General features: G+C 42.3%; 1 long non-coding RNA gene across 1 annotated transcript in view; it reads right to left on the bottom strand.

Annotated features, from left to right (window-relative positions):
* The window catches only part of LOC148006874 (uncharacterized), a 37,652-nt gene extending 12,987 nt beyond the window's left edge, over positions 1-24,665 (bottom strand). The window contains exon 1 of the long non-coding RNA XR_015644752.1: positions 24,546-24,665. This is a non-coding gene — a long non-coding RNA (uncharacterized LOC148006874). The remainder of the gene's footprint in view (positions 1-24,545) is intronic.
* Positions 24,666-25,008: the final 343 nt, after the last annotated feature.

The raw sequence follows: 25,008 nt of genomic DNA, 5'->3' as shown, positions 1-25,008 counted from the left end.
ACAGGTGTGCAGCAGTGTTGTGTGAGTCCCTCACAGATGTGCACTGGTGTTGTGTGAGTCCCTCACAGATGTGCATTGGTGTTGTGTGAGTCCCTCACAGGTGTGCAGCAGTGTTGTGTGAGTCCCTCACAGGTGTGCAGCAGTGTTGTGTGAGTCCCTCACAGGTGTGCAGCAGTGTTGTGTGAGTCCCTCACAGGTGTGCATTGGTGTTGTGTAAGTCCCTCACAGATGTGCAGTGGTGTGGTGTAAGCCCCTTGCAGGTGGGCAGTTGTGAGGAACTCGCCCATTTCTCCCTTGCCTTTCTACAAGCATATAGGTCACTGCAGAGGGCGGAATGTTGCTAGTGATGTTTGTTTCATTTTCTTTGTAGTCTTCTCAGGGAGCCTAGGCATTCCTGCAGGCTGAGGGCAGAATGGTTGGGCATTACTTCCAAGAAGGCCTGTCAGTAAGGGCCTTTGTCCTTCCTCATTTGGGGAACAGAATGTCACCCCAGGCAGCTCATTGACCTCTCCTCTACCTGGTCACTGCTTGCATGTGAGCTACACATTGTAGAAGCCAAGTCAGAAAAGGCGCCATGAGCTTTTCTGGCTACTATTTCCCCACCATGGCCAGAACTAAAGCTGGTCACACAACCTCCTCCTTTGTTGTGAAAACATTGCAGGTTGAAAAACGTTGTTTAGGAAGTTACAAAGAACATAAGACTGAGTTCTCGTAGGCTCCCCATGGTTTTATTTTCTATATTAGCTTTTCTTTCAAGTGTGTTTTATTTCAGGACAATAATATGAAATAAGCTTGAGAAGTGAAGGGATCCTCTTTTGAACTTGTTCAACAGGGACGTGACTCAGTAACAGGGCAAAGTCTGGGAGAGGGACTTGAAAATAAAGTAGAATGGGTACAAAACATAAAACACAAAAGTAACTACACGGGAGCGTGTGTGGTTATGCACTGAATGTGAGCTAAGGAATCATATGCGTGAAATTATATTTCTGAACCAAAATTATGAATAAGAACTATGTATCTGGAATCTGAAACCTTCCCATCAGCTAACTAAAGTCTTGACTCATTCCAATGAGATCATTCAAAATCCAAATGGCTGTTGACAAACCTTCAAGCAGTAGAAGATACACAGACATTAGGCAGATTCTATACAACGAGGTGGAAGGTGGAGAAATGAATGCTATCACCTTGGCTTATGCTGACAATAAAAGTAAGAGACAAGAAACCAAGACAGTGTGTTTCTGTATGTCCCTTTGGAGCATCATTCGGTAAATAACCCACCAGGGTCACATGGGCTTGGAAGTAGATCTGATTTAAGATGTATTATTAGAAGGCCCTCACTGTTTCCACACTATCTGTGGGGAAAGTTGAATGCAAGGAGACAAGTGTGCACCTTTGCAGAAGCCCTGGGAATTAAAACAGTTGGACAAGGTGGATATACAGCTGCAATCCTACCTTCACAATCACAAATTAAAATCTAGAGACACTTCAAAGACACTTCAAAGTTTCGAACTTCTTTACTAAGTCGTAGCTGCCAGCTGGATGTGGTGGCACGTGCCTATAATTACAACACTAAGAACTAGAAGGGAAAACATCAGGAGTTCAAGACCATCCTCAGGTACACAGGGAGCTTGAAGCCAACCTGAGCTACATGACCTGCCTCAAAGGATCGAAACTTAGAGACTGGAAAGGTGAATCCATAGTTAAAAGCACTTGCTTGCTCTATCCGAGGGCTGGAGTTCAATTCCCATCATAGTGGCTCACAGCCACCTTTAACTCTAATTCCAGGGGTTCTGATGTCCTCCCCCAGCCCCGTTAGACCACAGGTACACAAGCACGTGGTGTACATGCAGGCCAAACACCAAGACACGTAAAATATTTTTAAACCCACCGAAAGTTAATGACTTAAATTTAAAGCCATGGTTATCAAATTGAGTTGTAGACTCTGTCGACCTACGTCTTTCTTTGGTTAAAAAGCCCGGACTCAGATTATGAATCTGCATCATGTACTGTGTGAGCTAGATAAACTTTAGAACTACAAACCTCCATTTCTAAATCTGTAAGTGTGTCCCAGTGGAGAGAAATGTCTGATGGTGACATATGTGAAGCACTTATTGGGTGTCTTCAAGTACAGAACTGTTACCATTTGGCTGTGCGATACAGCAAACAACTTTAACAGCCACTGTTTATGCCTTAGAAAGTTAAGCTAATAATAAACACTTTTAAAAGGTAACTTTATTATTGTCTGGGTTGAACTGCTGATCTCGTCCTCTCACTCCCCCAAATTCCCCACCCCAACATCTACAATACACACACACATACACACACACATAGCACACATACACACACATACACATACACACACATACACACGCACACATACACACACATATACATACACACACATACACATATACACACATACACACATACACACACACATACACACACATACACACACATACACACACATACACATACATACACACACATACACACACATACACATACACACACATACACACATACACACACATATACACACATACACACACACACAAATGCACACATACACAGACATACACATACACACACATACACACATAGACACACATACATACACACATACACACACATACACACACACATACACACACATACACATATACACACATACATACACATACATACACACATACATACATATACACACATACATACACATACATACACACATACATACATATACACACATAAATACACACACATACACACACACACCAAATAGTCTTCACATTTGCATTAATAATGTTGGGTTTAGGGTAGAAGGTGAGAAAACTCACTTCAGATACAGAAGCTTAAAAATGAAAGCTTTATTTTCTGAGCGCTCAGGGAGGCATCCAGTTCGGGATCTGAACATTTTTAAAGGAAGGGAAACACAAAGTGAGAGGTAGCTGGGGAGAGCTGCAGTGTTACCCAATTGTATTTTGATGTTATGGGTTGAACAAGGGAGTATCCATTGGCGACTGGGATGCATCCTGGGCACCTGGCTTCAAGGTCCATAATTCATTCTCCTAGACATTAAGCTTATAGTTAATTGGGGCAGTAACAGGCAATTAAATTTGCTATACAGTTTTATAATTTATGCACCTTGGTTAAGGTAACAGCAATTTCCATATTCTTTATCTGTAAACAGACAATTAAGAAGATATATGGAGAAGTGGGATAGGTGTTCATTCCTAGGCTGGGAACATGAACTTGTTTAACCCTGCCAGCAAGATGGAGAAATTGTCCTTGAGATGTCTGGACTAGACAACTGTGTACAACAGAAGCTGTTCAGCTATAAAGAAGTCCCCAGTTCCCCTAGGGCCTGGGACCTTGACTTTAGTTTCTCCCTGTGATTAAACGGAGCCCCAAAACGAAATGGTAGCACTTAGAATAAGGTTCTTTTGCTTCTATTCACTCCTAACACTGATATATCTAAATATTAGAAATTTCCATTAAAATGTTTAAATTTAATTTCCCCAAGGATTATGTAAGAATGGGAAAGTTAATAAATGAAAATAACCCCCAACAAAAAAAAGTAATGAGAAGGCAGGAAATTGGAATAAGCCCATGAGCTTGAAGTACTTCCCAGAATAAATATTTGCCTTACATCGTGCAATATTGCACTAAATGATTATAAATGTCAATTTATTTGGAAACTAAGTTGCCTAGAATTTAGATCAACAAGTTAAATTCATAAGTAAATACGCTCCGTCGGCAATTTGAAGCTGCAACTTAAGAGTAATTGGGAAATCGCAGGGAATTATGGAATTAAACGACATTTGTTAACGCGGTGGATCTGGCAGATAACTGTTTACCTCTGAAATTGCTTTCTGAGAAATGAAAAGAGCAGAGGGAACATGCACAAAAATCACATCAGGTTCGGCTCAGAGCTTTTCCAAAGGCAGCAAACTTCTTTTGAGAAAGGATGCACAGTCCACACGGTTATTTCCGAGCCAAGACTCCCAATATCTGAAATAATGTGATTTGGAAACAAAGGATCTCAGCCCTTCCTATGAGTGAAGCTTTCTAAGGCTCTTTTCATGTCCCAGGATTCAAATCAGTCAACCTATGCTGGTTTCTTCTGTTTGTGTCCTCGGAGTTTAGAGAGTAGAAGAAAAGACAGTCAGGGGAAGGCCTGGAGACCGCACTCTGCCTCCTCATGCTACCCAGGACACTGGTTCCCCTGTCCTCAGCCTCAAAGACACTGACCAAGGTATTTCTGTGGTTCCCCAAGACTCCGCCCCTCTTAGCCAGTCTTCTGCTCCAAGATGTCAGAGGAGCCATCTTGATGATAAAGGCATTATCACGCAAGCTAACCGTGAAATGAAGCAGTTGTCCAACTGTTGAAAACTAAAGAGAATAACTGTCCCAGAAGAAAACATTTTCAGAAGCAACATGAAATGAGTCATCTCGTCTTATAAAACATAAGTAATATTTGTGGCGGGTGTGACGACACCTGCGGAGATCAGAAGAAGGTGTCAGATACCCTGGACCTGGAATTACAGGTAGTTAGGAGCTAAGAACTAGACTCGGGTCCTCTGGAAGAGAAAGAAGCACTGTTAGCCACTAAATGATTCATCCAGCTCCCATCTCAATTTTTATGGCTTCTCTGACAGAGACACCAGAAGACAAGTGGACGCCTATTACAATTTCTCCAGTCAACAAATTCCTACTGTCTAAACCCATTCTGAGAAGAGCCTCAGGAGCCAATCCCATCTCTGCTCAGTCTCTCATCCTGTTACCCCTGTTGTGCAAGTTTCCTCGGAAACTGAAACACTCCATTCTGCAGAGAAACTCTGTAAGCAGAGACCAGGCCAGCTGCCTGGGAAAAGCAGAAAGCCACAGGCTGTGCTTGGGCTCAGCTTCGTGGGCTGACACCCATGCTGGGATGGGTGTGGCTAATGCAGGTGCCTTTGAGCCCTTTCTGCTTCTGTAAGGAACCCCTCACCCCTATTCCTGTAAGCAACCCCACGAAAATTCATGGTTCGCCAAGTTGAACTTCACTGGTATTCACACTTTGATCTGTCCTGGCCTCCATCTCTAGAGTGTGTGTGTGTGTGTGTGTGTGTGTGTGTGTGTGTGTGTGTGTCCCCAGGAAGTCTTGTCACACAGCACCCTCCTACCCTTGAACTTCAGATCGACTGTTTTCAGCACCACCATGTCCGCCATGACACCAGTTTTGAGTAATTCTGGGCTCCCGAGCCTGTTTTATTTGAGATTGCCCCCCAGGAAGAAAAGGATTCCAGCTGGAATACTGACTGATTCTTGGGACTTGGTGGAGGAGAGAAAGGTATGAGGAAGATTTCTGTGAACACTGAGCTTGGTGGAAAGGAAATCTCCTCAAAGAGAGGAGGCTTCCTGGGGAAGTCAAGTTTTTCGTAGGAATTTAGGGATGGGGCTGAAGACTTACAATTTAGGGTCGTGGGGGAGAGTACAAATTTAAAGTTCAGAATGCTTTGCTTACTGACCTTGCCCTGTTCACCACATTAAAAAAAAAAAAAAAAAAAAAAAAAAAAAAAAAAAAAAAAAAAAAAAAACCTGACTGGAATGTTCCCAAACTCTGGGTTATACAAGGTAGAGAACTCAATCCTGCCAACTCTCTTTGCTATTTAAGCCCTATTCTGTTCTCAGTTGTTAATTTCTGACCAAACTTGTTATTCTTCTTTAAAACATCTTAATTAAAACCAAATCTTCAGGTTGGGGATTCAGCTCAGTGGTAGAGCACTTGCCTAGCAAGCACAAGGCCCTGGGTTCGGTCCTCAGCTCCAGAAAAAAAAAAAAACAAAAACAAATCTTCAATGCTTCATTTTGCCTGAAGTCATTATTGCCAAACTGCATATTCCAGGACTGATTTCCAAGGACACTTCTTGGAGGACACCTGCATCCTGTGCTGAAGCCACCAGAGTCATCGCTTCTCTGGTAAGCATCCAACTCTGAGGTTAATGGCTTTGACAAGCTCTTTGCTGTTGTTTACCTCAATGGTTTTCAAAATCTGTGACACGTTTAAGGTCTAGAAACTGTCCTGAACAAACTTAGATAAGCACACAAAAGAGTAACACTGAGGCAGCTCACAGAACTACCTTTGTTTCAAACACAAATCTATTGTCTCTGTTGTTAGCTGAGAGGCTAGAGGAGGTCAAAGGTTAGGGCAGTGAGGCATGCTCCCTGGGCTCCTCAGACCAGCACTTCCTTTTCCTCTTCCCTGTTCACTCAGTTCCCACCTTCCTCTGGAATTCTAGAGAGGGACAGGTGCTACCCAAGTTACTTCTGGGATCCTCTATTTTGTTCAAGTTTAAGTTGAAAAATCAGGAGTTCATATCAGCTCATTGATAGATTTCCCTCCCGCCCCATCATGAGATGACTCCAAGTCTAACTGGGAAAGTGTGGGAAGGTGAAGTCAGTTGTGACTGCTTTGGGCATCTTAAGAACATCTTTAGGCTGGAGAGATGGCTCAGTGGTTAAGAGCACTGACTGCTCTTCCAGAGGTCCTGAGTTCAAATCCCAGCAACCGTGACTCACAACCATCTGTAATGAGATCTGATGCCCTTTTCTGGTGACTCTGAAGACAGCTACAGTGTACTTATAGATGATAAATAAATCTTTTAAAAAAAGAGCATCTTCTACTGCAAGAAGGAAATACACTGGGCGTGATTTCTGAAGGTGACAGTTCTTCCTCTTGGGTCTCTCCCTTCCTGTTCTAACCATCACCTTTTCTTCAGGTCTTTAGGCCTGAAACGAATTTCCAGTTACTCAAACTTTCTTGGAAAGATTGACTTTAGTGGTAAAAACAACAAATTATTCATGGTTCAGTTTCTTGACAGATACGTGCTCTGCAAACCACTGTTGACCTTGACAGTAGAGATGCAATTCTGAGTCACATTGTTCTTGTTGAATGCATTATGTTCACTCTTTGGATTATTGTGATTTATTGCACAAAATTGAATAGTCTTGTTGTTTCTCCTTGAGGATAAATGCTATAACGCGTGCAGTAAATTTATCGAGGCATCCTAGAAAACCGTCCTTTATTTGTTAAAATTGTAGCAACAAGTATAAACAATTATTTGTTACTATACAAAGAATCTTTTTGCGATAGTCACAATTTTCCCCATATTGAAGCATTTACTTGGATAAATAAAACAAAAACTCTTAAGGTACTTGGTGTTTATAGGCAGCAGTGATATCACGGCTGCTATTTTTAGCTGACCTTAAGAAATTGCAATTTGAAAAGAACTTACATTTTGAGACCTCAAAAATTAATTAACCCCACATAAATAAGGTAAAGAAAATGGCAGTGATACTTTTTAAAGAATATACACTTAATATTTCAAAACTCACCCATTTCTTTGTTTCTTTTAAAGTTAGTTTTGAGAAATTTTCACATTTGTTATCATAGAAAGTGAGCAGAGAGAGGTGTTGATTGTAGTGACATATTTTTACTTATGCAAGGTCATAGGTAATCATAAAAAAATGTATGAACTCTTCCAAACCGAAGCCAACGCTGCCCTGGTTTATGACATCCCAAGCCGTGGTTTGGCCTCCCACATGGAAAGCATCTGTTTTGTTTTCAGGCCAGGGGAAAAGGAGGAGAGAATAGCTGTTGTGCTTTCTTAACGCACAGCGGAAGCAAGCAGCCATCCAAGGAGCTTGGTTCTCTACGGTTCCATACAACCAGCCCTGCTGGACTGATTCTCAAATCATACCATTGCCCTTACACTGTAATTCAGCAAGGTGTAAGACCCTGTGGGATGATGTCACAGGTGAGGCAGGTACAAGAAAGAATGAGGCCTGTCATTGGACGAGAAGGAAGGATGGGCGGGAGAAAAGTTTGAAGGAGGAGGAGACAGGAACGGAAGAGGGGAGGAAGGAGAGAAGCCGTGACGGGACAATGTGGAGGCTGACGTTAAGATCCTGCGCTGTATCTTTACAGGTTGCTATGAATGTTCTTAAGGGATGGATGTGTAGTGGGCTTTGTATGTTTAGGTGGGCCATTATATCTTATCAATTGGATCAGAGGTTATTGTGTTGTGTGTTCTTTCATGTGCAGATTTAAGTTTAAGGGAGTGTGGGGCAGCTGATCTGGGCCACCACGGAATTGGAATGTGTGCTTCTGGCAAGATATTTGGCAGATATCTGGGGCACTGTGGTGACAGACCTAGTGGGATAAAAGACAGTATTTTATCTTTTATAATTTTACAACAACAAGACCCCACCTGTAAGACCCCAGTCCTCAAAACTTCAGCTCCTCCTTTTTCATCAACTCCTTCTTTTACAAGTATGAGTTACTCATGTCGATGATAATCAGGGCAAAATGCATAAGAGGAGAGTCTGATGTTCTGCTAGAATTCGAACTGGGTTCAAACTCTAAAGCCGGATCTAAATGAAATTGTTAAAATGAGTAGCTATGACTCAGAAATTGCCTTTGTGCTGTCATAACTTAAGATGATGAAGCTTTGAAAGCTATTCCAACATCCTACTAGGTAGAAATAAACAGAACAAACTTCTTAGAGGTCACAAAACACAGTAATCACAACATCACTTAAACATTGCATTGTTGCCAGGAAAACTAGTGCTTCCTCTCAAAGTATTTAGTCTCATTGGGAAAAGAATTTAGAGGAACCGGATAGAAGGTTCAGTAGTTAAGAGCACTTGCTGTTCTTGCAGAAGACCTGGGTTTGGTGACCAGCAACCACATCTGGAAGTTCACAACTGCCTGTGACCCCAGTTCTAGAGGATCAGCCCTCTTCTGGCCTTCACACCTACATTCTTGTGATGAGCAGATGTACACTTGAATATACACACACATACACAAAAGATAGTTTTAAAGCTTTATAAAGAAAATAATTTAGGAACAGGCTCGGAACGAGCTCAAGGACAACTGATAAGAGTTTAAGGGAAAAACATCGGGGCAGGCAAGCTATAAATTGTGGCATCTGCCCAGAGAAGGACTACAGAGAACAGAAAACGATGTCATTTGTAAGCAGTCATAGGGTGTGAGCAAATAGAGGTAACTTAGGAGAAAAACTGAGAACCCACAGAGCATCCAGGGAAATATGCCCAGGTTTTGGCCGGTATACACCCCCAAAGAATACAAAGAAAGAAAACAAAAAGTTATTTTCTGAGTTACTCAAAAAAGTGGACAGACTACAGTGCTACATGACGGGAATTCTGCATGTGTCTATAAAGTAAGATTTCTGGGAAGGAAGATAACTATTTCTCCCATCTCTTTGCCATGGCTTTAGGTGAATCAGCCTTTCTGAGAGACTGTGGCTTAGCCAGGTGGTTGACAGGTCCAACTGGATTAACTTTCAGGAAAAGGAGGCAATGGTATATAATGTTCTCTGAGAATGTTGTGTCTCCACCCAGAGCCAGAGGTAAATTCCATTCTTTTGACCTAGAAATGGCTTCCCCTTAACTGATCTCAATAGAGCTCCCCAGATACCTTCAAGGGTCTTCAAGGCTATTCTAGCATTATGTGGGGTTCACACACAGCACAGTCAGTAGACTGCTTGGTATGTGAGTATAAAGGTCTGCATTTGATCCCCAGAACCTATGTAAAAAACAAAAATCAAAGAGCAAAAAACAAAACCAGGAATAGTAGTCAGTGCTGGTAATCCTGGCGCCGATTCCCAAGAGAGAGCTAGAAGCCATGGGCTCACTGGGGAGTCATCCATTCTTCATAGGTCCAGGCAATTAAAGACCCTGACTATAAATACATACATACATACATGCATGCATACATACATACATACATACATACATGAATGATAGAAAGTACCTGAGAAACCACATGCAAAGTTGAGCTCTGGCTTCAACACAAATTCCTGCACACAAATACATACATCGCCACCCCCCTTGCAAAACCACACATTTGTATGCAACATATCTAGTGATAGAGTATAAATAATAAAAGAAAAACCATGCAAAATGTCATGAAGGCCATTATTTTATATGCTAACTAGAAAATTATTTTTGAAACGAAGGAAAAACAATGAGTGTGTATCAAGAGATTAATTTAGCTCATTAATTAATGAAATAATAGTAAGATGTTTAAACTGGTCCAAAGATAATTTAGTAAATGAGTGTTAGGATGAGATTACTGGGAGAAAAGCAAAATTGGTTAATGTCCAAAAGGGCAATGGACCACAACTTTTCAGATTAACAACACACACACACACACACACACACACACACACACACACACACACACACACACACAAGCATATACAGACCATTACTAACCTTCTGTATAGTAAGTATTGCCAGTGTCTTAACACAAATCTGAAGTGGAAACTTAAGGATTCTTTGGGAAGTCAGCCAGGGCAAACACATTAAGAAGTATTTTCCTGAAGTGGACACAGGTGAAAGGCTGAGGCAGACTAGTGAAGAAATGTTTCACTGAAGCAGACACAGGAGAGAGGATGTTCTGCTAAAGCAAACACGTGAAAGGACACATGATGAAGGGTTCTTTGCTAACAACACGCATGTATTGGTCTGCCTTACACTGTGTAGTTGAGCTGCATTTGTCAGTGGTGTACTGAAGTTTCTTGCTCCTTTTGCAGACTCGGGCTGATGGGCAGAGTGATATCAGCTGAGACAGATGCATGTGCTGAAGCAAGACCATGGAGGACATGTGTTGTTTGGGGGGTATAAGAAGGACTTGACAGGTAGTGATGGAGACTGAGCGAGGCTTGCTTGTAGAGCTAGCTGTGCAATGCTTGTTGGTCTCACACATCTTCACTGATCTTCACTGAGAGAGGCACAGTCAAGAACTTCTCCTGGTGTTCCTCCTGATCCTAGCCGTCTGTGCTACGTAGTGCCACTGTTGCTAATTTGTGTTTGCTATCCCAACTCTACTGAACTGGCCTGCTGGTGTAGTGGGGAAGTGTTTTCGAGTGGGTCAAGCTGCTGCTGCTAACCTGTGAACTGAACTGCCGATTTCCAGACAAAATCAGACAAATCTCTCAGTTAACTTTTCTGCACTGATAGAGTTCTAAAATTGTTGAGGTCACAGAAAAATTGATGTTGCAATGTCTTTGAAAGATGCCTGCCTCTTTTGTCCATTCCTAAGATTCAGATAATTGTTCTAAATGGTGAATTAGCATGCGCTTAGACAGTGTCTACAGCACTCATTACTGATCATCACCAATGCCACCTTGCTCTATCTTGAGAACTTTTGTTTATTAATTAAAAGCCGTTTGCTCATTGAAGGAATGTGAGAAGAAGATGATGACTTACCTGTTTGCATTTGGGTTTTGCTTTGTTTTTGAGACAAGGTCTCATGGGTCCTAGCTTGGCCACCAATTTACTATGTAACAAAGAGCTGAACTCTGGCTCCTCCTGCTTCGCCTCCTGATTGCTGACATTACCTATATGCATGTGCCACTGTACCCGGTTTTATATGGTGCTAGGATCAAACTGAGGACTTTGTGCCCCACAAATGTTCTGCCAAGTGAATCATGGCCCCTAGGTATTTTCTAATGCAGTCACCTGTGTTATTGGATGTTAAGGAAAGCAATCAGAGACCAGAGGCCTTTCTTACAGAGGATAGAGAAACATTTTTTTTTTTTTAAAGAAATGCTTCCCTTCTCTTTGTTTCTAGAACATCATGGGCTCGGAGGTGGGAGTCAATAACTTCCAGGGACAACATTTGAAAGCTCTTCAGCACTAAAGCCAGGACTGGGGCCAGCGGAGGCGGTGGGGCGGGGCTGGGAGCTGGGCAGGTGAGCAAGAGTGGATGGAAATGGGGCTGGGCCTGACGCCCCGGTCTGTGGGAGAAGTGGAGGTGGGGCAGGGGCAGCGCCTGAGGCTCGCTGCTAAGCCTGAGGCAGTGGGGGCGGGGAGCCTCCTAGACTGCGTATTGTGAGCAGCAAAACAAAACATATTTAAAAGGAGCTCAAAGGGGACTGCTGAGTAAGTTTTTCCAGCACAGAAACTAAATGGAAATTAATTGAATGAGGCTCATTATTACCCTCTTAGCATGTCCCTTTCACTTCCTTTCTTTAACATTTTTGTCCAATTACGTTGTTTTGATAAATTTACAGCCTATTACAACAGTTCTCATGGCTTCTCCTGCAACCTTCAATCCCCCCAACTCCGTTTTCTCACAAGGTCTTAGATTCTCCAGCTCTGATTATTTTGCTGCAATAATTTCAAGAACCCTTGTGGTTTGGCAAGTCTCCTTTGTGTTTCAGGGTCTCTCCAAGGGTTTATAGGCTTAAAATTTGTGTTTTTCCAATTTCCATTATCAACATCAGTTGCAAGAAATAATCCTCAAGGAAAGCTGGCTAAAGATTAACAGGCTACTTACCCCAATTGTTACACACACTTTAGCAACAGAGACTGCTAGGAATCTAATTAGAGCTTTGGACCTCCTCCTATGTAATTTTGTGATCTAGCGTGGTCACCAAGACACCAGGGTCCATCTCTGGGTTGGCTAAAGTAATATAAAGTGATACTGTTTTGGCGTTGTTTGCTTAGCCTTTTATTACAGAGAATCTCAAGTACACCTAAGAATAAACTGAAGGTCCTGTCAAGCTTTCATAGGCAAATCATCCAACCTCCCAGGCCGCTGGTCCCAGGCCAGTCCTGTGTTCTTTCTAGCACTGTTGAATCTGTGCTTAAACCAAGTTCAATAAATAATCGTCAGTCTGATACACACGAGATGTATGCATTTATATGTGTGCATATTTACTTCTGATCTGTGTGTATACAAACATTCATCTATATTGGCATAGGCATGTTATCAGACAGCTAGGCGACTCTCACCAAGTGTTACTTAAGAGTTATTATAACATTGTGGTCCCTTGACAGTCAAGGTAGTCCTAGAAAAACCGTTTGATTTTCTATTTCTTCATGTATGTTGAGGATATTGCGCGCTCCAAACCATTTCATCCCTCCCGGGTTCTCTCCTGGGGCCACCTGCATGTCTATTCTATGAACGACTTGATCTTTAGCAGTGAAGCTTCCTAAGTAAGTTTAAGTAACAGTTACAATTGTTGCATTTCTTTGTCTTTATACTTACATGCGTTTCTGGCACAGTTGATTTTAGGCTGGGCATTGTTGAGCTCTGCAATGGTTAGCATGACTTTGGCAGGCCCTGCCCTCCTCAATTCCCTCTGCCTTGCTACTAACTGTTAGATTGCATTCCTAAAGCCTGCTCCCTCCCAAGGTCGACCCCTTTATTTGACCACTTCCTTCTCCTGAGGCTGACTACCAAGGTCTTGCTATCAGAGTACTGAAGTCCAGCAATCAAAAGCCCCCTTTGGCTCACCTAACTAGCATACCCAACTAAAATTAAACACCTCACCCACACCTGGGGTTTCCCCCTTTCTCTTTGTAAGTCACCATTTTCCTTTTTGTCTATCCGGAGGCCATCCTTTGTCCTCCTTTGGGACAAATACCCCTTCTTCCTCTCCCTTATTCCTTTTGCCTTCCCCCTCATCTATCTCCATCTTTGTCTCTTATCCCTGCCCTTTTGTCCCTGTGGGGAAATCTCCTTTGTGGGGAGAACTTGGTCTTGGGAGCCCTGAGCTGATACCAGTCCCTTTCAATTAACACGTACCCTGCTACTTCACTAAACTTTTTTTTCTTTATTAACTTGAGTATTTCTTATTTACATTTCAATTGTTATTCCCCTTCCCGGTTTGCAGGCCAACATCCCCCTAACCCCTCCCCATCCCCTTTTATATGGGCTTCCCCTCCCCATCCTCCCCCCATTACCACCCTCCCCCCAACAATCACGTTCACTGGAGGTTCAGTCTTGGCAGGACCCAGGGCTTCCCCTTCCACTGGTGCTCTTACTAGGATATTCATTGCTACCTATGAGGTCAGAGTCCAGGGTCAGTCCATGTATAGTCTTTGGGTCGTGGCTTAGTCCCTGGAAGCTCTGGTTGCTTGGCATTGTTGTTCATATGGGGTCTCGAGCCCCTTCAAGCTCTTCCAGTCCTTTCTCTGATTCCTTCAACGGGGGTCCCGTTCTCAGTTCAGTGGATTGCTGCTGGCATTCGCCTCTGTATTTGCTGTATTCTGGGTGTGTCTCTCAGGATTCACTAAACTTTTGATCTAATTCCTGGAATCTGCCTCCTGTGCCTTCTGTATCATTTCTATACAACTGTGTGTGACTGGACACGCTGCTGCTTCCTTCCTAACCTGCCTTTCCGTAGCTCGGTCTCACCTCAGGTACTGAGCAGAGATTTCAGAGAGCTCTTGAAGGAGCTCCGTAAAGGGAAGATTGAACTAAGGCCTGCAAACCCTGACCTCCACGTGTGCATATAAGTGCATAGTGCTGCACATGCATGCACTAAATGTATGGATATTTAAAAACTAAAAAAAAATCCCTCTATGTTTTGCTTCTGAACAAATTTACATTTTAACATGAATGTCCTGGTCCCATGGTTCAGGCCTCTAAATCCAGCTGTCAAGAGTCTAAAGCCTAAGGGTTATTATAAACTCTGCCTAGACTATAGAAGGAGCTCAAGGCAAGTCTGAGTAACCCGCCAAGATCCTACATTAGCATTAAAATGGGGGTGGGTGCAGCTATAGCCACGTTGGAGCGGCAGCAGGAATATGGAGACTTCCGGTTCTATCTCCCAGTGCAGGAATGAATGGACGGGACGGACGGATGAACTTTTTCAGAATTCTCCTCTCTCTCCTGTCTTTAACTTCTCCATTCTGCTTCTTTTCCTATTAAAAACTCGAAATAAAGGAAGGAAAGATAGCCAATTTCATTTCCGTCTCAGTCTTAGCTGATAAACAAACTCATGAACGGAGGTTTAAACAGTAAACATTTCCCGTGGCTCTGGTAATTGAGTTCAGGATGCCAGCAGGCTTGAGCTCTGGGTGAGGACCCTTTCCTCCCCTGTCTGCAAGAGAATAAGACACTGTATTTTGTGGTGCAAAAGGGTCAGGTAGAAGGATTGCTGTGCTTTGAGGTTAGCCAGGACTCCATAGTGAGTTCCAGGCTGGTTTAGGCTACACAGAATGACCCTGTCTCAAAACAGAGGTTGGGGGAGACTCTGGGACCCATTACATGAGGGAAGGGCTCATGCTACCTTCCTCCCATACTCTGCAGAGATCCTGCCTCCTTTGCAAGCATATTGAGGGTATGTGTTTTGGAGGGTCTCAGACATTCAGTCTATAATGGCCTCTGGTACTCCCCTTCTCTTTCCATCATCAAAGTCCTTAAAATGGCAACAATTCTCACTCAGGTGTAACCTCCTCTCCAGGATAGCCGTCCACCCACTCCACCAAAGGGACCTCAGCAATGCTGCTAAACCCAGCAGTTCTCAGACAGCACCTGCTTGCCCTTCAGCCTGTGACGTCCTGCAATGTGACTAGTCCCTCTCGGTATACACCGGCCTCTTTCAGCTTCGCCAGTTCTAGACTTTAGACTGTCATCTTCCTTGACCTGTGTCCACTTCTAAAGGACTTGTCACTAACTGTTATAGCTTAATAACTGTTCTGCCTATCCTCTGTTAGGGCTTAGCACAGTGGAGGGATTCAACAGATATTCGTTGAGTAGATTTTCTAAGGTATAACGCTTTTGGTAGCAGTCATATAACCTTGGTCTCCTTGCTCAGAGTTCTTCCAACCCTGCAGAACCACCGGTGCAATTACACATAAAAGTCTGAGCAAAAACAATCTCTAAGCAATCCGAAATATAATAGTTCCTATATATATAGCAGAACGAGACCCAAAATCCTAGCACTAAAACATCTCTACATGCCAACCAATAAACGTTTTTTAAATGTTTACCATCCTTAACCGCCAGAGAAATGCAAATTCAAACTACCCTAAGATTCTATCTCACCATCAGAATGGCTGCCACGAAAAAAACAAACAAACAAACAAATGGGAAGGGAGAGGAACTCGATTCACCGTTGCTGAGAGAAAAAAATGTGCAGTAGATGATGGTGTATTAGTACGGAGATTGGAGGATTCTCAGGATGTAGAAATAGAACTAACAGATAAGCTACCGGGCCTCCTCCTAGACTCACACACCCAAGGAGCTCTGTATCTTAGCACAGAGAGACCTGAGCAGCCATGGTTTCTGCTGCTATGTTCACAATAAGAAAGTGTAGTAGAAAAATATTAAAATCCCTGCCCAGGGCTTCTACCCCACCTTGGGTTATTGAGTTCCTGGAGAGAGAGAGACACTCGCAGCCTTTCCTTTTACAACATGTCTGGCATCACAGGAGCAGGGCAGGCGCCTACCCTCCATGCTGTTCGAATCGACTTTCCTAACGAAGACCCCGAATTGTTACAATGTTTCATCTGAGCTGCTTTGAGCTCCATTTGACCAGCCCACACGGCCACTTTTTTTATGGCTCAGCTCTCCCATGGTGGCTTCGTCTCCTCTCCACAGAACCAGCCTGCACGTCCCTCGGCAGAGGAATAAATAAGGTACACAACCCAATGTTATTTGGCTGTAAAAAGTCTATGAAAGTTGCAGGGGGAAAAAATGGAGGAATCTGGAAATAATGGTTCTGAATTAGGTAAGGAGGCTCGGAAAGTCAAATGCTGCCCATTCCCTCGCACATGAGGGTCCTGGCTTCTAATGTTGATGCAGCGTTGAGTATAGGTTAAAAGACCATGAACCAGCCCATCGGAGGAGAAAAAGGAGGCTGGGTGAGAGAGGGCCGGGAAAGCACCTGCGATATCAAAGTGGAAACCAAAAAGCAGGGAGAAGAGGGAGAGAGGCGGAGTTGGTAGCCGCAGTGAGATGGGGAGACGTGAGGGGGAGGGTCAACCAACAACTGACATAAAACAGAGTCATAGGAAATCTGGCACTTTGCAAACTAAATAAAAATAGATAGATAGATAGATAGATAGATAGATAGATAGATAGATAGATAGATAGATAGATAGATAGATAGATAGATAGATAAGAAAATTCCTGGGGCTGGGGATTTAGCTCAGTGGTAGAGCGCTTATCTAGGAAGCGCAAGGCCCTGGGTTCGGTCCCCAGCTCCGGAAAAAAAACCAAAAAAAAAAAAAAAAAATTCCTATAAATAAATTCTACGTGCCATCAAACACGCCCCATGTCACAAACTATTTTGGCTAACGGCCGAGAATACTGACTGGAAATGTTAACTGGATGGTGGCCGCCTTAATACACACTGGCCTGCAGAATTGAAACTGGAAAGCAGCTGCCCACACAGGGCTGGTTCCAACAGGAACCCATCGACAGGACGGACTGTGTGACAGAGCGCTGGGCCTTAATTGCGCCACTGATCTCACATCGCAGTCACTGTCTGTTCCCAGGCTGCTTTGCTTCAGTACAGAAACGGAGTTCCGAATGTGGAGTCCGCCAGGTGCCATCTATAAAGAGAAACCCAGGCAAGAGCTCTAAATTGGGCTCTGCCGTACTGTTTGCTGGAGATCTGTATCTCAAGATCTTTTGCTTTAAGCTAAGCAGCAGTGTTCTGTCTCTGATCTATGACGGCTTTAATTTTCTTCTTTCACTGTTGTCTGTCCAAATGCTGTTAAACATAACGCCACGTTTCTCATCCACTCATTCATTCCTCTGCGCTTTCGCTCACTCGGTAGTCCTCTTGTGAGGCTGTCAGTATTTGCAGGATGCAGTGTGTGACACTGTCAGTATTTGCAGGATGCAGTGTGTGACACTGTCCATATTTGCAGGATGCAGTGTGTGACACTGTCCGTATTTGCAGGATGCAGTGTGTGACACTGTCTGTATTTGCAGGATGCAGTGTGTGACACTGTCCGTATTTGCAGGATGCAGTGTGTGCTGCTACAGAGGATATGGTGCTGTAGAACTTTCCTAGACTTCACCAAGCTTATGAAATTGGGAAGGAGAAAGGCAATTTAAACACTTCGGGATAAAACTCAGTTCTTCGTCCAAAGATCTACAGGAAATAGTGACATTCACTAGAGAGGAAATCCTTTTAAAAGTGAAGGGGATCGGGATGGAGAGATGGTCCATTGGTTAAGAGCACTGACTGCTCTTCCAGAAGACCAGGATTCAACCCCCAGCACCCACATGGCTGCTCATGCCTGTCAGTAACTCCAGGTGCAGAGGATCTATCACCCTCACACCAATGCACATAAAATAAAATAAAATAGTATTAAAAAAATGTGAAGGGAAATGATTTACTGAATTGATTACTCCTGGACAAATCCCCATCCTGTGCCTGGGGATTGGACCATGTTGGTAATGTGACCTAAGGGTAATGAGTCAATTAGGGTGGAATGGAGAGTAAGAAAACTAACAGTGAGTCTCCAGGTCTCTGTGAACTTGCTCTGTATCTTTTATGCCAGTCACTTAACCTCACATCCTGACTTCAACTGTAAAACATGGGAAATGCTAAACCACTGTGCTTTGCGGGACCGCTGAAGTCTTTACATTCTAACACAAATAAACATTATTTTATACCATATGCTGCTTTACCACAGGGTATTGCTAAAGTCAGCTCCATATACATATATATACATATATATATATATTATATACATATATAGTATATACACACATACACACATATATACATATATATGTATATGTATACATATATATACATATATATATATATTCCCAAACTTATAAGATGGGCATGAGAATCAGAAGATAAGATGATGAGATGCTTTATTTACAAAGGTATACATTATTATTCACTAAGGAATGGAGAGAGATTCATAGCTTTGTCTCTTGTAATGGCACTCGTTTTCCTTAAAGATCCACACATCCCCCATGCTCGGAATCTCAGCCACCTGAGGTAGCACCACTAACATTCTGATGACTATTCTTTCACGACTCTCTTGAGGTCTGTAAAGCTCATCGCAGATAGTCACACACTCATGCATTATTCTGTAAAAATGGACTTTATCAACATGTGGGTTTTTTAAAAATTGTCATCTTTACATGCTTGCACCTTTCCATGTTTAACTCAAGATTTATTTGCTCAGTTGGGCCCCTAATGAACATGGCCTTAACAAGGTGAAGTTTCTTACCTCTGGAGCCTGACATGGCTCTATCACAGTTCCTCGTGCTTTGAGACCCATTCTTCTAGATTGTAAACCTTCCCAAAAACTAGGACCATGTCCATCTCCATTTCCCAGGTCATATTTGAAATAGCATGCTATACATGGCAGGCACTTAATAAAGGAATAATGAAGCAAAAGCATGAATAAGGGAACAGAGAGATAAGTGAATCTAATTTGAGAAAACTCTTAAAATGGCTCTTACTAAATTAGAAGGCATATCTTAAAATTATTTTTCTTTTCTATATCTCAATTTTATGTGTTGTCTTCCTCAAGTCATATATAATTTATATTTACATGTATAAGACTGTATTTGTGATTTGATATTACCTCCAAAACATAAAGCTTCTAAAAATTCTAGAATATGTTCATTGAGAATAATCCTTTTGCTTCTAAATCTTGTCGAGGGAAAGTTGGAGTCAAAGTTATTGAGAATTTGATGTGTGCTGATCCAGAAAAAAGTCATTCAGGTGAGGACATGACATTAGCAATGTTTCTAATATTTCTTTCCCAGAACAGGATCTGCCAGGCCAGACTAGCTGGGGACATTATATGAAAAACCAACTTGTAACTCTTCTAAAACTTAAAAGCCTGTAAGAATCTCCCATGAATGTTCTTAAAATACAGATGAGGTAAACAAAGTTTGTGTTCTGTACTTCTAATAAATACCCCAGGGATTCCTCTGGGACCTGAGCAACCACCTAGAAAGTGAGAGCCCAGAGAATAAAACCAATATCATGAACTCGGTCCCTAGGAGCTGTAACTGAATCCCATGGATGTGCCCATGCTCCCTGGATTTTGGACATATTTTATAAAAAGGAAGATTAAATATAAGTTTGATCACAACCCGAAATGACCCAAAACAACTCGCATGGTCACTTGCTACCAAGTCATTCATCTTTTTTTTTTTTTGGGGGGGGGGTGTCTTCAGTAGTTTCTACAGAACTTTGATTTGAAGCCAGAAAAATCTTACAATATCTAATTTTAAAGTATCATCATCTTTTGTATCAATGAAAATATTCCAACTAGGTAAAATGTTTACAAAATACCAAATGTATTGGGAAAACAAGTAAAAATGCCATATTGTGCATGCAACATAACTTGGGACCATGAGCTCAAAGCTTACATCTCAGCTCGTAGGATGGAAGGCTGGACATTTCCAAGGCAGATGTCTCCTGCCTAAAGAGGAAGCAAACTGTCTACAGGGATGCTCCCAACTCACAGGTCAATTTGGGGAAAACCGATACCTATAAAACATTGACCCTTCTATCTCATAAACTAGACTTCACTCTCAATTTGGTTAGGACTTCTTTCAAGTCTTTCAGTAATGCTTTATAATGTTTACCCTGTAACTCTTAAGCATATGTGATATATTTTCTAAATTGTCCATGTTTGGAGGATGCTAGTTCAAATAGTTTTTAACGTTTTGATCCAATTCTCATTGATAAACCATTAAAGACACAATGCATTTTATACCCTGACCTTGTATCCTATGACCTTGCTAAGCTCGCACTGATCCTGTAAGCTTCCTAACAGTCTATAGGGACTTCCATCTATGCAATCATGTCATCTATGAACAAAACCCACTTGGACTACCGTTCCCCCAGCATTCATTTCAGTTTATGTTTTTGCCAGTGCACAGCCTACATACATCTCACCACCTAATTCCCATTTTCTTTTCATTTATTTAGTCCTTTCCCTTCCCTGCCTCATTCCTTTTTCCCAGTCATTGACTATTTCCATGCTTGCCCTAAATAATTGTAAAATTCATATCACATTTATAGTAGTTTTTCTGTCTTGGGTTTATTATCATTGGTGATAATTAGTGGATATTTATCAGTCTTTTTTTTTTTTCCTTTTCTTTTTTTCAGAGCTGGGGACCGAACCCAGGGCCTTGCGCTTGCTAGGCAAGCGCTCTACCACTGAGCCAAATCCCCAACCCAGATATTTATCAGTCTTAAGTGGATTTCTGTGCCTTACAACATTGGATGCTATTGCCATTGCAGCAATGTGTTGATCCCTCTCTGGGTGGCAATGAAGACTGAGGCCCCAGGAGTAGGTAAATAATTAAGATCCTCAAATAAAACCAGATAAATACCCAATGAGATATAAACATTTCAACACAGAAACTCAAGAAACATGGAAAGGCAGCACTACTCCACCATGGGATCTTAATTCCTCAATTCAGATTGAAGATGATAAAATATTACATACTAGATAAAGACTTCAATTTCCTGGTAAAAATGATCACCAACCTCAGAAAAGACAATCAGAAGAGTTCAATGCAAGACATGGAGAGGAAAACCTGTAATAACCCAGAAAGAGTCCACAAAATCAATGAGAAAAATCAACCACATGGAGGGAAAGGTCACCACATGGAAGACAAATTCAACAATATAATTGCGGTTTTAAAACAGCAAAAGAAACAAAATTTATTCATTGGAATGATAGCAGACAAGTCCCCAAATGCACAGAATGAGAAAGACATCTAAACACAAGTTACAACCACAGTCAACACAAGCAGAAAGGAATCTCTCCATCCATGTTATAGACAAAGTGTCAAAAGTGCAAAGCAAACAGGCAGTATTAAAATCTAAAAACATAGCAACTTGCCTGCAAGAGCAAACCCATCAGAATAACACATCAGATTTCTCATCAGAAAAAAACAAAAACAAACAAACAAACAAAAAACCCAAGCTTGTACAACAGCTGCCAGGGCCAGCCTTGAACTCACTCTGTAACCTAGGAAGGACTTAAACATGTGATTGCCCAAACAACTTAGTACAGGCTTAGATCACCAAACCCCGGTGACTGGAAGAGTGACACTGAGTCCACATGCAATGTGTTTGGACATCCAGATGATAACATGAGTTTCTTACTGAGGTTGGGCCTACGCGCCCCACTTCTGTGACAACCACAAAAATGCAACACAAACCATAGGGAAAGCATTATGTTTTGTAGATTGCCTGTTTTTCCACCTTTGGCATGGAGCTCACTCTAGCATTTTTCCAGAGAAGAAGAAGGGCAGACTCAAGGTGGCCACGGGCCCTCAAAAGTAGATGGTTAGGAAGTTCTGTAGAAGGGGACAAAAGGGGGGTGGGGGTGAGGGACGGGAATAAGCTGAATTCTGACCTTGTGTATTTAGCAGATATAAGCTGACAAAGGACTACTTTATTTATAGTCCCAAACTTTTGTTTAAAGAGCCATATGCACTTGGTTTTTAGATCCATGAACATGGGAAAACTGCAATTCATGCATATTCTTTCACACATCTGTTGAGCTTTTTGTGGACAGAGGAAAATCTGTCTCATCAGAGGCCTCCAAGACACATTCCAGAAAAACAGGAGTGGTAACAGCATTAGGAAAATATACTCAGTGTGTCACAAGAGCACAGAGAAGAATCGCCTCCTATTGCTATAGTGGCTGCCAAGTCCATGCCATTCAAGATATATCTTTCATGCTAACATTGTCTGCTTCAAAGGGGGTTTGCTCAGCCAAAGTAGAGTTAATTTTATTTGCCCACTGAGGCTCAGGCCAGTTCTTCAGCATTTAGTACTATGTGTGACCTCTCACGAAAGACCAAACAGGAAAGGGTTTTGCAGTATGCTCAGCAGAACAGTAGAGACGTGCAGAACTCCATGCTCTGCCCAGTCATTCCACCACTCCTCTGGAATATACTTCCAGACGTGCAGTTTTTAATCACGAAGAGAGAACTGGTCAACCTCAAAGGAAACGGAACAGAAAACTAAAACTGAAAGCAAAACCATTTTGTAATGCTGGTACGTTTTAAAGAAAATGCAGGAAGCACAGAATTGAGCCCACTGGCAAACTTGATCCACTCAAGCAGCCTGATATTAGTCCTTTGAATAAATCCAGCAGGTTTTCACACAGCGATTGTCTGAGCAGAGTGGCCCATCTTCCTCATCCCACAATACATCTGCTGCTTCGTGGAAACACACCAGTGAAAACCACCAACAGTAGACCAATTTGCAAACTGCTCCCTAGCTTCCTCATCCAAAATTGCAAACAACCATGTCCTACACAAGGATGTACGTGTGTGTGTGTGTGTGTGTGTGTGTGTGTGTGTGTGTGTGTGTGTAAGAGCAAACAGAGCTGTAAATAGAGATTGCTCTTTACTCTGTAAGTATTGATCCATCTGTTCAATACGATTACCTCGATAGACATTGCAAAGCACGCCACTAATCCCTTTCCTAAATACTGGTCTTCATTACAGGAAAGAGCAGAACTCAGCAGCAAAGAGAATGTGTTGCTTAAAATGGGAGCTAGAAGTAATCCCTCGGGCAATAGGTAGGGAGCCATGCTTCCTCTCATCTCACAGAGCTTCCCAGCTCAATGTCATGGTGTGCACAACTGTCCTGAGCCACACAGCCTGTGCTGGACAAACCTGAGACAGCCCAGAAGGTCAGAGGTTTCCCAGGTTCGAGGGACTGTATGTGAGGATTACCTCACTGGTGATAGAATGTGCTTGGTACCCAGCTAACCGACAAACCTAATCAAAAGCCAGATAATTATGCTTCTGTATGCAGAGACGGGGAAAGCCTACCGGGATGGAAGCTTTTGTCTGTGATGCCTCTAAAGGTCGTGTATCTGAACCTGCCCAAAATCAAATGGTAAATGGAAATACACATTGCTTTTGTCTCCTGAAGGAAAGCATGGCATTGTGGTGGTCCCTTTTGATGTCTGAATTTCTGGGCTTTTCATACCTATCCCTTTAGGCTTATCTTCTAAAACATATATATGTGTGTGTGTGTGTGTGTGTGTGTGTGTGTGTGTGTGTGTGTGTGTGTATAAAGTATTCAATTTCTGTGTTAGAATAAGTGAAAGAACTCAGTTTCAGAATTACCAACTATATATTTCCATTTATGTGACATTTTGGGAAAGGCAGAAAATACAGGAATAGCCAATGGATAAGAGGTCCTTAGGGTTAAGAAGAAAAGAGGTTGTGAATCCATGGGTGGTTAGAAGGTATTAGGACATTAACACTTATTTCTTGGCTACCCTGAGTGGCTGTAAGAATCTATGTGGGTATACACACAGAACTTATATAGCCTCTGCAAACCAAATTTTACTGTGAAGGAAAATGTCAAATTGACTTAAATATCATGTGCTTCTATCTGTGCCAGTGTGTCAGCAGGAATCGGGTGGTGGCGCATCCCACCTCCAGTCTACATCAGTACCACCATGGCATCATCATGTCAGCATCATTAGCATGATGTCAGCATCATTAGCATGTTAGTGCAGCCTTATTTCTGGCATTAGTACAGTGGTGTTACATCTGGGTCCACTAGGCTCTCCAATGCCTCATATCTAAGAAATAGAGTTCAAATGATATACTTCCAGGTCAGTTAGGCTCTCAATACCTCATATCTTAGAGCTCAAATGGTGTATTTCCGGGTCAGCTACGCTCTCCAATGCCTCATCTAAGAAACAGAGCTTAAATGGTGTACTTCTGGGTCAGCTAGGCTCTCAATGCCACATACCTAAAACACGGAGTTCAAACTGAAGTAATCTGCCATTGCCATGAAGTTTTCACTGTTTCCATCTTCCTGGCTTCTGTTTCGTTTCTCCAGGTTCAGGAGCCACTGTTTTTAAATTTATAACTAAACATAATTAAAAGTAAGACATTTTTACTTTGTTTTACCAAAAGCTATAACTCACCATACATTCTCCTCTTTTTTTCCCCCCTTCATTTTTCTTTCTTCAAAAGGAATGGTTTCTCAGCATGCACAAGGCAGGAGTTCAATTCTCAACCTAATAAAGAAAGAGGAGGGGGGTTGGGGATTTAGCTCAGTGGCAGAGCGCTTGCCTAGCAAGTGCAAGGCCCTGGGTTCGGTCCCTAGCTCCGGAAAAAAAAAAAAAAAAGAAAGAAAAGAAAGAAAGAAAGAGGAGGAAGAACACAGGAGAACGGAGGAGTTGTGGTTTTGAGACGCGCTTTGGGTAGGA

The sequence above is a fragment of the Rattus norvegicus genome, chromosome 1 (genome assembly GCF_021556685.1).
Source record: "Rattus norvegicus strain SHRSP/BbbUtx chromosome 1, alternate assembly SHRSP_T2T, whole genome shotgun sequence".
In the NCBI taxonomy this organism is placed as follows: domain Eukaryota; kingdom Metazoa; phylum Chordata; class Mammalia; order Rodentia; family Muridae; genus Rattus; species Rattus norvegicus.
This window is presented reverse-complemented; position numbering and strand designations above follow the sequence as displayed.